Raw genomic sequence first — 11,418 nt, forward strand, 5'->3', positions numbered from 1 at the left:
AATAATGTGAATGCATAAGCACATATGTGCATGATTTAAATCATTTGCCTGCTCTTCACACTATTATCCCCTACACCACTAATGAGTTAATTACTGTATCAGATGGAGACTTTATGGTTATCTGAAAGTGTTCTTTTGGACTGAAGCAAAAGCAATAATTGTCTTTTTAAAATAAATTATTGTTTTATAATTTTATCTGTTGCTTCTATATCCACTGGGGGAAAAAAATCAACACTTCTGCCCAGCTTCTTTGCCATTTTCTTCGGTTTCAACTTCTTTAGGCAACAATGGATTGATCTTCGGCTGCAAACCTTCATTTGAATAGCAGAGGAAAATTGAATCCAAATCCAATGGTCTAGCCGACAGATTTCATTCACAACTGTTGTCATTTGACATTTCCAGTGTTGCTATGTTGGTGCTGAGAAAGGTTTCTGTTTCTTCATCTACCATAATTCCATGTCCAGTTTTAAGTAACTGATACATTTTGGAATTTCTACCAAACTTAAAACATCTTTCTTCAGTTTCTTTCTTAATGGATTAAGCTCAAACTTTATTTCGGGAACAGCTACATAAATGTCTACCTGAAAGTCATCCAAAATCTTCTTAATTAGATGACTGTGCCCAGAAAATGCAGCTCCATTTTCTTCTGTGATTTTAATCTCTGGTGTATTCCTTGTAAATACAGCAATTTAATTCATCTCTGAAGAGATGGAAATAGTGGAAAACTAGTAACACTGACAAACGGTTTCACCTTGTTCTTTTTGCCATATCCAGTCTTAAGTAAAGATAATCACCTTGCCTTTGATCACTAAAGTCCAGAATTTGAAATTTCTTAAGTAAATGGACAGCTTCTCCTCTTCATCTGTCTGCCTTGAGTATGATAAGTGGTTTAAGTGGGCATAATCCTCAGGTTCACCTTCCATGTAGTAGTATAAGTATTTTTCTACCTCATTAGTTCTCATCTGATGCTTTTTGTTTGCCATCTGATGCTTTTTCTTTGTTTTCAGGCTTTGCAGTAGAAGCAGCAGTAGCCAAATAAATACCTGTTGGGTACCAGAATGTTAAGGACTGTCTTTGATGATGTATCATGATTCTACCAAGGCATCTCACAACTGCTGCTGGGTAGGACATTCCAGATTGTTGTTGGTTTTCCTTAATTATAAAGAAAAATTTCCCTCATACTCATGCTGGGTACCAACACTTGTATGCACAATGATTGGATTTCATTTTTACAACAAGAATCTGAGAAAATATTACCACTGTTGCAAATGAGTGGACTGAGAATCCAGGAAGTTTATTATATTTTTTAAAATGAACTTAGAAAGAACTCAGAATGAGAAAACATAAAAACCACAAAACTGGAAAAAGCTTAATCACAGCCAAACTATTCTAATTGGGGGGAAAATCAGGTAAGTGCACAGCAAGCTCAAATTACAAGACACACTAATCTTCGACATCTATTGTTTGAGGAGAATATCATCTATTGTTTGAGGAGAATACCATCAAAAGAGAAATGTTTGTTCACAGTGCTGATATTTAGTTGAACTTAGTTCACCCTTGAAGAAACCCTAATGGGTACATATTGTAGCCACCAACCTAAAAGACGTAGGGACAAGTGCTTTCCAGGATTCATGGAAAGAAATCCAAGAGAAGGGTTTTAACTGAGAAACAGAGCAAGTAAGGCAAATTTTAGTGCCAGAAAGGAAAAGAAAAGGGAGTAGCAGAACGCTTCAAATGAGACCCTCCCTTGAAAGACTTTGGGAACTGAAGTAGCTTGATACCCTCTGCCAAACTGCCAGTAGCTTATGGTTAAGCCAACATGACTCAAAATTTTTCCACAGGTGCCAGAAAATTCTCCTTGGAATTTGAAATAATTTGCATACAAACTATAATCTAAAACCAATAGTTAAGCAAGTTTAAAATTTTAACAACACATGCAGTATTTCAAAACCATTCCTAATCTAATTCTGGCTCAGATGAATACTTTGCATATTATCTGTGTGTGTATGTCTCTCTCTGTGTGTGTCTCTCTCTGCCTCTCTGTGTGTATGTGCATGCATGCGTGCTTGCATGTGTGTGTAAAATTTAAACAACACATGCAGTATTTCAAAACCATTCCTAATCTAATTCTGGCTCAGATGAATACTTTGCATATTATCTGTGTGTGTGTGTCTCTCTCTGTGTGTCTCTCTCTCTGCCTCTCTGTGTGTATGTGCATGCATGCGTGCTTGCATGTGTGTGTAAAATTTAAACAACACATGCAGTGTTTCAAAACCATTCCTAATCTAATTCTGGCTCAGAAGAATACTTTGCATATTCTCTCTCTCTCACTCACTCTCTCTCTCTCTTCTCTGTGTCTCTGTCTCTCTCTCTGCCTCTCTGTGTGTATGTGCATGCATGTGTGTGTGCATGTGTGTGTGTGTGTATGAGTTATGTTTACTCTCTTCACTCTCAAACCATATATTTATGTTTCATTTTCAAGGCTCTGAAGAAACCTTTGGCCATTTCAAGTGGGTACTGTAAATCACGAGCATTTTTATTTTTTTCACCTAGAGAAACTATAACAAGCCTCAAAGAAAAAATGTGAGAGAATGATGAGATGCCTTCTAAAATTGCAATCATTGGTAGCATTATACCAATAATCAGAAGAAAACCAAGACTGATAAAGGAGGTTTCCTAAAATCCAATGTGAATATGTAAAATCATCCTGTTGCAATCTTTCCTTTTAGGCAACACTTCTCTTCCTATATCAAGAGACTACACAGGCTAGAAATGGATGCCAAATACCCTCTGTCCTCTCCCATACCTATGTATCGCTTGGGCAACAGAATACCATGAGGATACCTTAGAGAAGGCAGTGGGTAGCCTCTGCTAGTAGGTTTAATCTTTGAAAATATACAATTCAATTATTCAAGATACATAGGTTCTAATTCTAGGGTAAGTATATGAAATTCTAGGAAACGAGCAAACAACTTTGGAAGATGTTAAATTAGTTTGGATTCCATGTGAGTACCTCAGAGGGCTGGTGGTCATAGAAATAATTACAGCCTTCTTATGACTTACATAGAAAAATCTTTAGAGAAAAGACTATTATACCTGTACAGATAGTTACACCAATTTAGAACACAATTTTACCTATCTTTGTGACATTTACTGAAGATTAAAATGTAAATGTCTGTTGAGCCTCTTCACAGTACCCACTTAGATGATCCTCTCCTCATTGTAACCCAAATGTTTGTCCAAAAAATAGCCAACTCTACCCAAGTATATGTCCCTATGATGTAGCAAATGGAAAGTCTGTGCTATCCATGAATTTCTCAACAGAATTTTGGAGTTTTAGCTTACAGGCAAAAACCCTCTTAGCACTATATTAAATGTAGCTATTAGTATTATATGTTGAAAATTAAGTCTTTATCTAGACCATCAATCAAATCCATGGGAAAATTTACCAACATCATCTCTAGAATGAAAAAGCATTTAAGCACCTAATCATGCATAAAGCTCTCCATGCTAGGAAAATTAATGGCATAGCTCTCAGCTGCTGACTTGTAGTTTTAGGACCTGAAATAGACAATGGAAGAGAGTCAGATACATATGCATCATATAAGCAGAAAAATGATGCAAAATGTCATATGTAGTAATCTTCAAGGGATTGGATGTTTAAGTTAAGCTCCTGAAAGTGTAACATAGTCCTTGTTCACATTTTAAAGAAGGATATCCCTGAAATTCATATCAAGAAAAACTTCTCTTTGAAATACAATCATTATAGATAGATACTACTATAATCAAGCTAGATACTACCAAGAATAGGCAATGGACCAACTCCGATGCTGAGAATTCCCTGTTACAGATGTAACATTATAAGCAATGATGCATAGTCTTTTAAAGATTTATCACTAGAACTGCCCACTCTCATGTCTAGAACATAGAATAAGTATTACTCCCTTGTGGGAGTTATGATTCATGAAGTTAATTTATAGAGTACTTGCTTCATTCAGTGTTTAAATATCTGTTTGATTCTGTTGGTCTACACACTCCCTAAATCTCATCAGCTATCTGAAAGTATAGAATGTAGCAGTTCTGGACTGTACACATCTCTAGAATGAAGGAAAGAGAAAAGGTGGAAAGTGAAGAAGACAACTCTGAGGCATAATTAACATAGAAATCTACCTCTAGCACATTTGACAAAAACGGAGTGGCTATTTTTTTCATAAATACTTTTAAAGTCTCAGTAGACAATTACAGTCACCTCCGACGATAAACATTGACACTCTTCTTTTCTCAAGGAGACTTAGGAACCCTCCATCTTCGTTGAAGTATAAAGTTTTCATATACACTCTTATCATGTCAAATCTACAGCTTTCACTGGTTCTGACCTAGATGCCTAGATACTACACTGGGACCTCCTTAATTCCCAACTATCTTAGAAGCTCTGGGAAAAGTGTAATGATAGTTGCCTGTATAAATTGATCTCCATTGAAAATATATACATACATATATAGAGAAATATATACATATATGTGTATAAATATATATATATTTCAATATATACACATACACACATATATAATACAGAGAGAGTGTGATCTACAGCTGTGATTTTCTCTGGACAGCTGTTTACTTCTTAGCCAAAGTTCTCTCTCATTCCATCAGGGCTATGATTCATTTCTTTTCCTCTGAGTCCAGATGTTTCTTATGCCAGTGCTACATAGATCTTCACTGACAATCTCTAGAAGCAGAACATCTAAGAGTGAAGTCTAGGAAACTGTGTTGTTAATAAGTTCTTCAAATGAGTCTTGGATATAGTGAACTTTGAGAAGCACACCCCTACCCATCTCTATAATGTTGACCTAGACATTGGTCCCTCAATCTTTCTTAAGTACAATTAATATGAAGTTACTAGTGTACACATCTCCATACTTTCCCTTATGATTCATAGCCAGGTCCTTCAGTGGGAATACTGATTAAGAACATGTCTTCAGGAACTGGATGGCCAGCATTTGATTCCCAGCTCTGCCATGTGATACTGTGCTATGTGATCTCAAGTAACTTACATTTACCTTTCTGTGACTCAGGTTCCTTATCCCTAAAAATGGATAATAAGAGTACTATCTCAATCACTGTGGGGAGGAGACATTGAATAAGTAATATGTGTTTAAGAGCTTAGAAAACCATGCAATATATACTAAGAATTACATTTATTATTTAAGTTAGATTGAGCTTACAGAAAGACCAATGTGGCCTTGAACACTGGGCCCTGCATATGCTGGACAAGAAAGCCCTTATATCTTTTGTAAGTACTCTGTTTTTGAGAAATGCTCTCACTAACTTTGTCTGAGTGGTCTTGAACTTACAACCTTTCTGCCTTCACTTTTTGGATAGCTGGATGTGCCCCAACATGTCCAGCAAAAGTCTTCTTTTTCTGTCCATACTGATTGTTTCTTATATCATCTGTCTGAACATGAAAACCCAGGATGAATGTCTTAGGCAAACTAAATTCTGTTTTCCATTATGGAAACAAGAAATAGACTCCTTGATAGTATTGTCTTAGTTTAAATTTGTTATGGCATTACAGTGGAAAAAATCACAAATATGTCATCTTTAATTTGTGAATAGTCTTCTTACAAAATGAATTATAAACACTTCATATCTATCATGAACTCATATGCAAAGACATTACAGCATTTGTAAACCATCCTTTTGTGTGAGTCAGACTTATAAATTAAATTGGCAGGTAGCCTCTGAAGAAGGGTGAGAAAATTCTTTCCAGGTTGATTTATATTCAAAATAAAATACAAATGTAAGATTGTATTATAATGAAATCTCACTGATCCTGTAATTTGCTTTTGCTTTAATTAAGCTTAGTTATTGTAAATACACTACTAGGAAGCATATTCCTAATCAGTTAAAGCTGAATCATAAGCCCCAATAATAGGTGTCCACTTTAGACTGAACTAGTAAAAAGAAATATTTTGAACTCAACTGGGAAAAAGAAAGGAGTAATGAGCTCACTACTCTGAATTCTTCAACAGTGCTTACTGGACTATAATTTATTCTCAGGCCATGTTTTAAGTTCCCATGTACATGGATAAATGATGTGCTTTGTTAGCTTTGGGGTTGTGGGATTTTTGTGGGGTTTTTTGTTTGGTTTGGGTTTGTCTTTCTATTTTTGGAGTGATGAGGAGACGTATAGTTTGAAAGAGGGAGGAAGAATCTGAATAATAATTGTAACTTAATTTTATCAACCTTAAAAGAATGGAAACTTTAAAATCTTTTCTTTCACATCCCTTCCTTCAATACTAATAGAATATTTCAATGACTGAAGTGGCAGGCATAAAGTTACTAAAAGGATCACTTGTGGAGTATTTGCAACAGGAACAAGGGATGGTTCCATTAGCTAGACTTTACTACTGGATGCAGATCTCTTCATTCTTTGGAATGTTTATTTGTAGTGAAACGTTAATGCAGGAAACATTGACTGGATCTGTGATTCTTGGTTTATCATTTTACTTATCCAACATCAATGATAAGCTTTACACTAAAGTTTAGGTATTTAAATCATATGAATTTCTATATAAAAATAGTAAAGTGCAAAGCTCTTCCCACTTACAGAGCACTTGGATTAGACAGAGTTCCTATATTAGTACAGATCAACTTAATTTTTCTACATAAGACACTGAAAAAACTTTTAAGAGGATAAAGAGGAAGGGAACAAACTTTTCATAGGACTGAAAAACTTTCATAGTTGAGCAAGCAACTAATTCCATGTATTAGAATATTTGGGAGTTACATCAATTATATTTCAACCCATTACTATAAATACCATAAAGACAATGAATGGACTGTCACTGAGGCATTGTTTTATAGATGCAATAAACTGGAAGTAGTTTAAATGGCCATCTCAATGTAATGGTAATAAAAATTATGGCATATTCTTTCTATAAAATATTAAGTATACAATAAAAAATAATGAGTAGACATAATTTAAAGACCTGAAGAGATATGCATGATCTATTAATTTTAAAAATAACTTCCATTATGTTTAAATTTTGATTAAAGAATGCATATTATTAGCAGCATTTACTTCTGGTGGGTGAAATTTGAGTGGTAGAGAAGGTGCATTCCACTTTTAATTTTCAGAATGTTTAGTGTGTTATAATGACCTTGTGCCTAACTGGCTCCATCTTGGCCACATAGTGGATGATAGGAAATTGGACTTTATGGGCACTATCATCTTATCTTCATGGTATAGGAAAGTAAAGTCCCACCCCCGGGTGATGGGTGGGATTGAATTCTTAGAGGCAGGGGTGGGAACTTGGCCAATAAGTTAATGGACCTGCCAGTCCTGTGCCTTGAACTCTCAAGACTCTTAGGCTCCTGTGACTCTTTCCCAGACCCTGACCCAGCTCAGGTGCCATTACTCCACACATCATATCTCCTGACTCTCCTCTGGTCACCATGGCTTCAGCTCCCCATTGGAGTTGATATGGTTTGTCAGTGTTGTTTTTCCTCCTCTTCCTCTCCTCTCTTCTGCTCAAAGCTCAGTTTTCTAATACTGATAAGTGTATTCAAGGCAGCTGCTGGTCTTTGAGACAGGAGTCCACCTGGCTCTCCAATAAAGACTCCCAATTTGACCTCTCAAAATGTAGCTTCTCTGTTTCCTATGACTAAGTTCCCATACAACAAGCAGTTCTACAGAAAAATCTCTGTTTTCTGAGTTTTTGAATCTTATAAAATAATTTTCTGCATGATGAAATGGAGAAAACTTTGTGTCAAATGCCATTCATAATTCTCTTATAATGATCACAAGAATGTATCACAGTGAATGATTTGGTTCATTATTTTCTAGGATTTTTTTTCACAACTCTTATCCATGGTCTTCAAACATCAGACCCTCATAGACACTGTTCCAAGTCCTTGACTAGGAAGACACAGTGTAAAGTATATAATTTTGACCTTATTTTCTGACTACTTTCTCTTTTGAAAAACTCCTCACATCTTTTTCATATGACTTAAAAATCTTCCCTCAAAAAGAGTATGTTTCAGGATACTTAGATCTTCAGAAATGCCACCATATTGAGCCAGGATGCTTTTGGTCTCCCGAGCACTTTGTTTACAGGTCTGTTGATATTTCTGGTATTTCCCCACTAAGTGGCATTTCAAAAATGACAGCTCCAGCTGTCCATGGTAGTCGCTCCAATGAGTCATGCCCAGTAGATGATGCAAACATCTTTGCACCAATTTACTGGGTCAGTGATGGGAGAAAAGCCTTGCCAGACAGCCAATAGATTCTTACAATGGACACGGTAACACAGCCTTGGCCAAAAAAAGAGATAAGAAAGGGACATTTGAACAAAAATCTGACATAGGGCCTTCATATCTTCCACTGTTAGCTAAGTAAGGTCTTAGTAACATTACCTGTTAGAAATGTATCATTTTCTCACTTATGATTTTCAGTGCCCAAGAATACAATAAGCCCAATAACACTGTTTAAAGGACATTACAGGGACCACATATATGGAACAGGGAACCAGGGTCTCACATTTGTAATTGTAGCTACTCAAGCAGCTGAGCTACACAGGATCATAGTTCCAAGACTCTGGACGCTTGACTGTCTCCAAATAATCCAGCACAAAGCTGGTAAAAGCCGGTCCCAAGTAAGAGCGCACCAGTCAAAAACAAGCAAGACAAGCAAATATAAGGCCCTCATTTTAAACTATGGTACTGGCAAAATAAGTAAATGAAAGAAAGAAAATAACACAGCACCCTGATTGCTGTCTCAGTTCTGCCTAAAACTTCTTGAGTAATCTCAACCAAGACACTGATGTTCTTGTTCCTTTAGAATTTTGAAAATATAATATATGCGTGAAAACAGTTTTCTTGCTGATATAAGGGTGTTTGAGGAAACAATAAAATGATGAATTAATATATGTTATATAAATAATTATTACAAAAAATTATAAACCAGAGCTAGGCATGTAGCTCAATGGTAAAATGTTTGCCTGGCATGTGACATTCCCAGAGGATGATACTTTGCATCACAAGAAAAAAGAATGAAAGAAAGAAGAAAAAAAGAAAAAGAGAGAGAGAGATGGAGGGAAGGGGGGAAAGGAGGTCTCTTTAGTAATCTGGAGTTTTGTGCTTAGAAAGAAGATGCACAGTGATTTTACCTCCCTGTATCATCAAATGGGGCTCTAGAGGGAGATTCTCCTAAATTTCAGGCAAAATTCATGTTTACTATCTGCCTATACAGCAGTCTTCTTTCCCATTTTGTACCTTCCTGACAAAACTCTAGGCAAGAGAATGGGGGAATTGTGGTTTTCTTGCTTCACAAGGAGCCCAAACTCATAAAATGAAAAACTTCTCTGATACTTCTCATCTCTCTTCCACTCAAATGAAAGGAACCAAATCAAGGAGCGCAAGGCAGTACTGCTCTAAAATATGATGTGTACTGTCTTCTCCATTACTGAAAGCTTTGAAAGATTATGAATTGATCCAGGAAACATGTCCTGGTAAAGAGATTCTATCAACACAGCCACAGATATTTACTCTTACACTAAAAATGTAGGCTACTTTCCCAGAGCATATCATGTCTTTGTCAGCTATACAAGGCTTTTATGATTTCCAAAAGTATTGAATAATTTGTTAAGGATGTCTCAAATAACTGAATTTTTGGTGATGTACTTGTAATTGCTCTATTTAAGCTAAGAAAATAATTAGGATTCTAAGTAGTTAAGAGGGAGCTTCCCAAAGACCATTGCTACACTAGTCAAATATGCACTAATCATACCTTACTCAAAAGCTTTTCGTGGAGTTGGCAAGGCACAATATGCTATGGGTCAAAAAATCCTTTAAGGGGGCTGGGGATATGGCCTAGTGGCTAGAGAGCTTGCCTCGTATACATGAGGCCCTGGGTTCGATTCCCCAGCACCACATATACAGAAAACGGCCAGAAGTGGCGCTGTGACTCAAGTGGTAGAGTGCTAGCCTTGAGCAAAAGGAAGCCAGGGACAGTGCTCAGGCCCTGAGTCCAAGCCCCAGGACTGGCAAAAAAAAAAAAAAAAATCCTTTAAGGAAACAGTGCCCAAAGAATCCACAGGAACGAACAAGAATAAAGACTTATTGAATGATCAAAATTGCAAGTTCTTCCTGGATCAAGAACAATATTATTTTACAAAAGTTTACCATTTATAACACTAAAAATCACATACTGATTTCACAAAATGCACATTTAGAAAGGTAAAACATAGAAACTTGATTTCTGCTATCACTGTGCAAGCTTAACTCTTGTTTTTAGGCCAAAAGATGATTTAGGATCTATTTCTTTAACTTAAAAAAAATTGCCAGTTAAAAGTAACTATGACTTAACAATATATCTTAAGATCTTCACCAGCCTTTTTCAACTGGTTTCTCCTAGACTTAACCATCTAGAGAAACAAACTTTATAGCCCTGTAAAAGGGACTGTCCATTCACTGTTGGTACTAACTGGAAACATCATGGCTCAATCTTTTTTGCCATCAGATCAATGAAACATGCTCACATGTTAAGAAGATGACTTAATTCCCCCCGATATTTGCATTATGGATTTCTTTATTCAAGAACTAGCTTATTTGCCACAATGTATATGCAATTAAGTAAACCCAAATGGAAAATCTGACTCCCGAAGGATTCTCTTTATTGAAAAAAGAAACTGGTAAATACATCTTTAAATTTAAAAAAAGACAGGACAGACTTATTTCCAAACTCATCATTCTTTGAAATAAATAGATGAAATTTAGTTATGAAATTTCAAGGCCAGTCTAAGTAATATTAATATAAAGTACTGTCTCAGAAACAAAAACAAAAGGAGTGGTATGGGTTCAACTCTAGATCTCTCACCTAGTAGTCACTAGGCACTGGATTCAATTCCTGATACTGCAAACAGGATAAAAAAGAAAAGAACTGGGCTGGGGATATGGCCTAGTGGCCTCGTATACATGAGGCCCTGGGTTCGATTCCCCAGCACCACATATACAGAAAATGGCCAGAAGTGGAGCTGTGGCTCAAGTGGCAGAGTGCTAGCCTTGAGCAAGAAGAAGCCAGGGACAGTGCTCAGGCCCTGAGTCCAAGCCCCGGACTGGCAAAAAAAAAAAAAAAAAAAAAGAAAAGAAAAGAACTGAAGCAAGATGAAAAACACCAATTAAATCATTTTATGCTCTCTTTGAATTATAAGACATCACACTTTCTGCAAAATGTTCTCAGGGGGTTGAATATTTCTTGACCTAAAATTGAATCAAAATAAGATCTTTGAGATCAATGTCACAAATATTTCTCTGCTTGGAATTTTATGTACAGAAATTCAAAACTCTAATACTTAAGGTAGATTGGCTCTGGAGAAAGTCAACAAGGCTGAACCAAAAGGTAAGGACTTTAATGAA

General features: G+C 36.2%; 1 pseudogene; it reads right to left on the reverse strand.

Moving 5' to 3' along the window:
- Positions 1–228: 228 nt before the first annotated feature.
- On the reverse strand, positions 229–1,131 carry LOC125345373 (annotated as a pseudogene).
- Between the last annotated feature and the right edge of the window lie 10,287 nt (positions 1,132–11,418).

Source organism: Perognathus longimembris, chromosome 2 (assembly GCF_023159225.1).
Source record: "Perognathus longimembris pacificus isolate PPM17 chromosome 2, ASM2315922v1, whole genome shotgun sequence".
Taxonomy (NCBI): domain Eukaryota; kingdom Metazoa; phylum Chordata; class Mammalia; order Rodentia; family Heteromyidae; genus Perognathus; species Perognathus longimembris.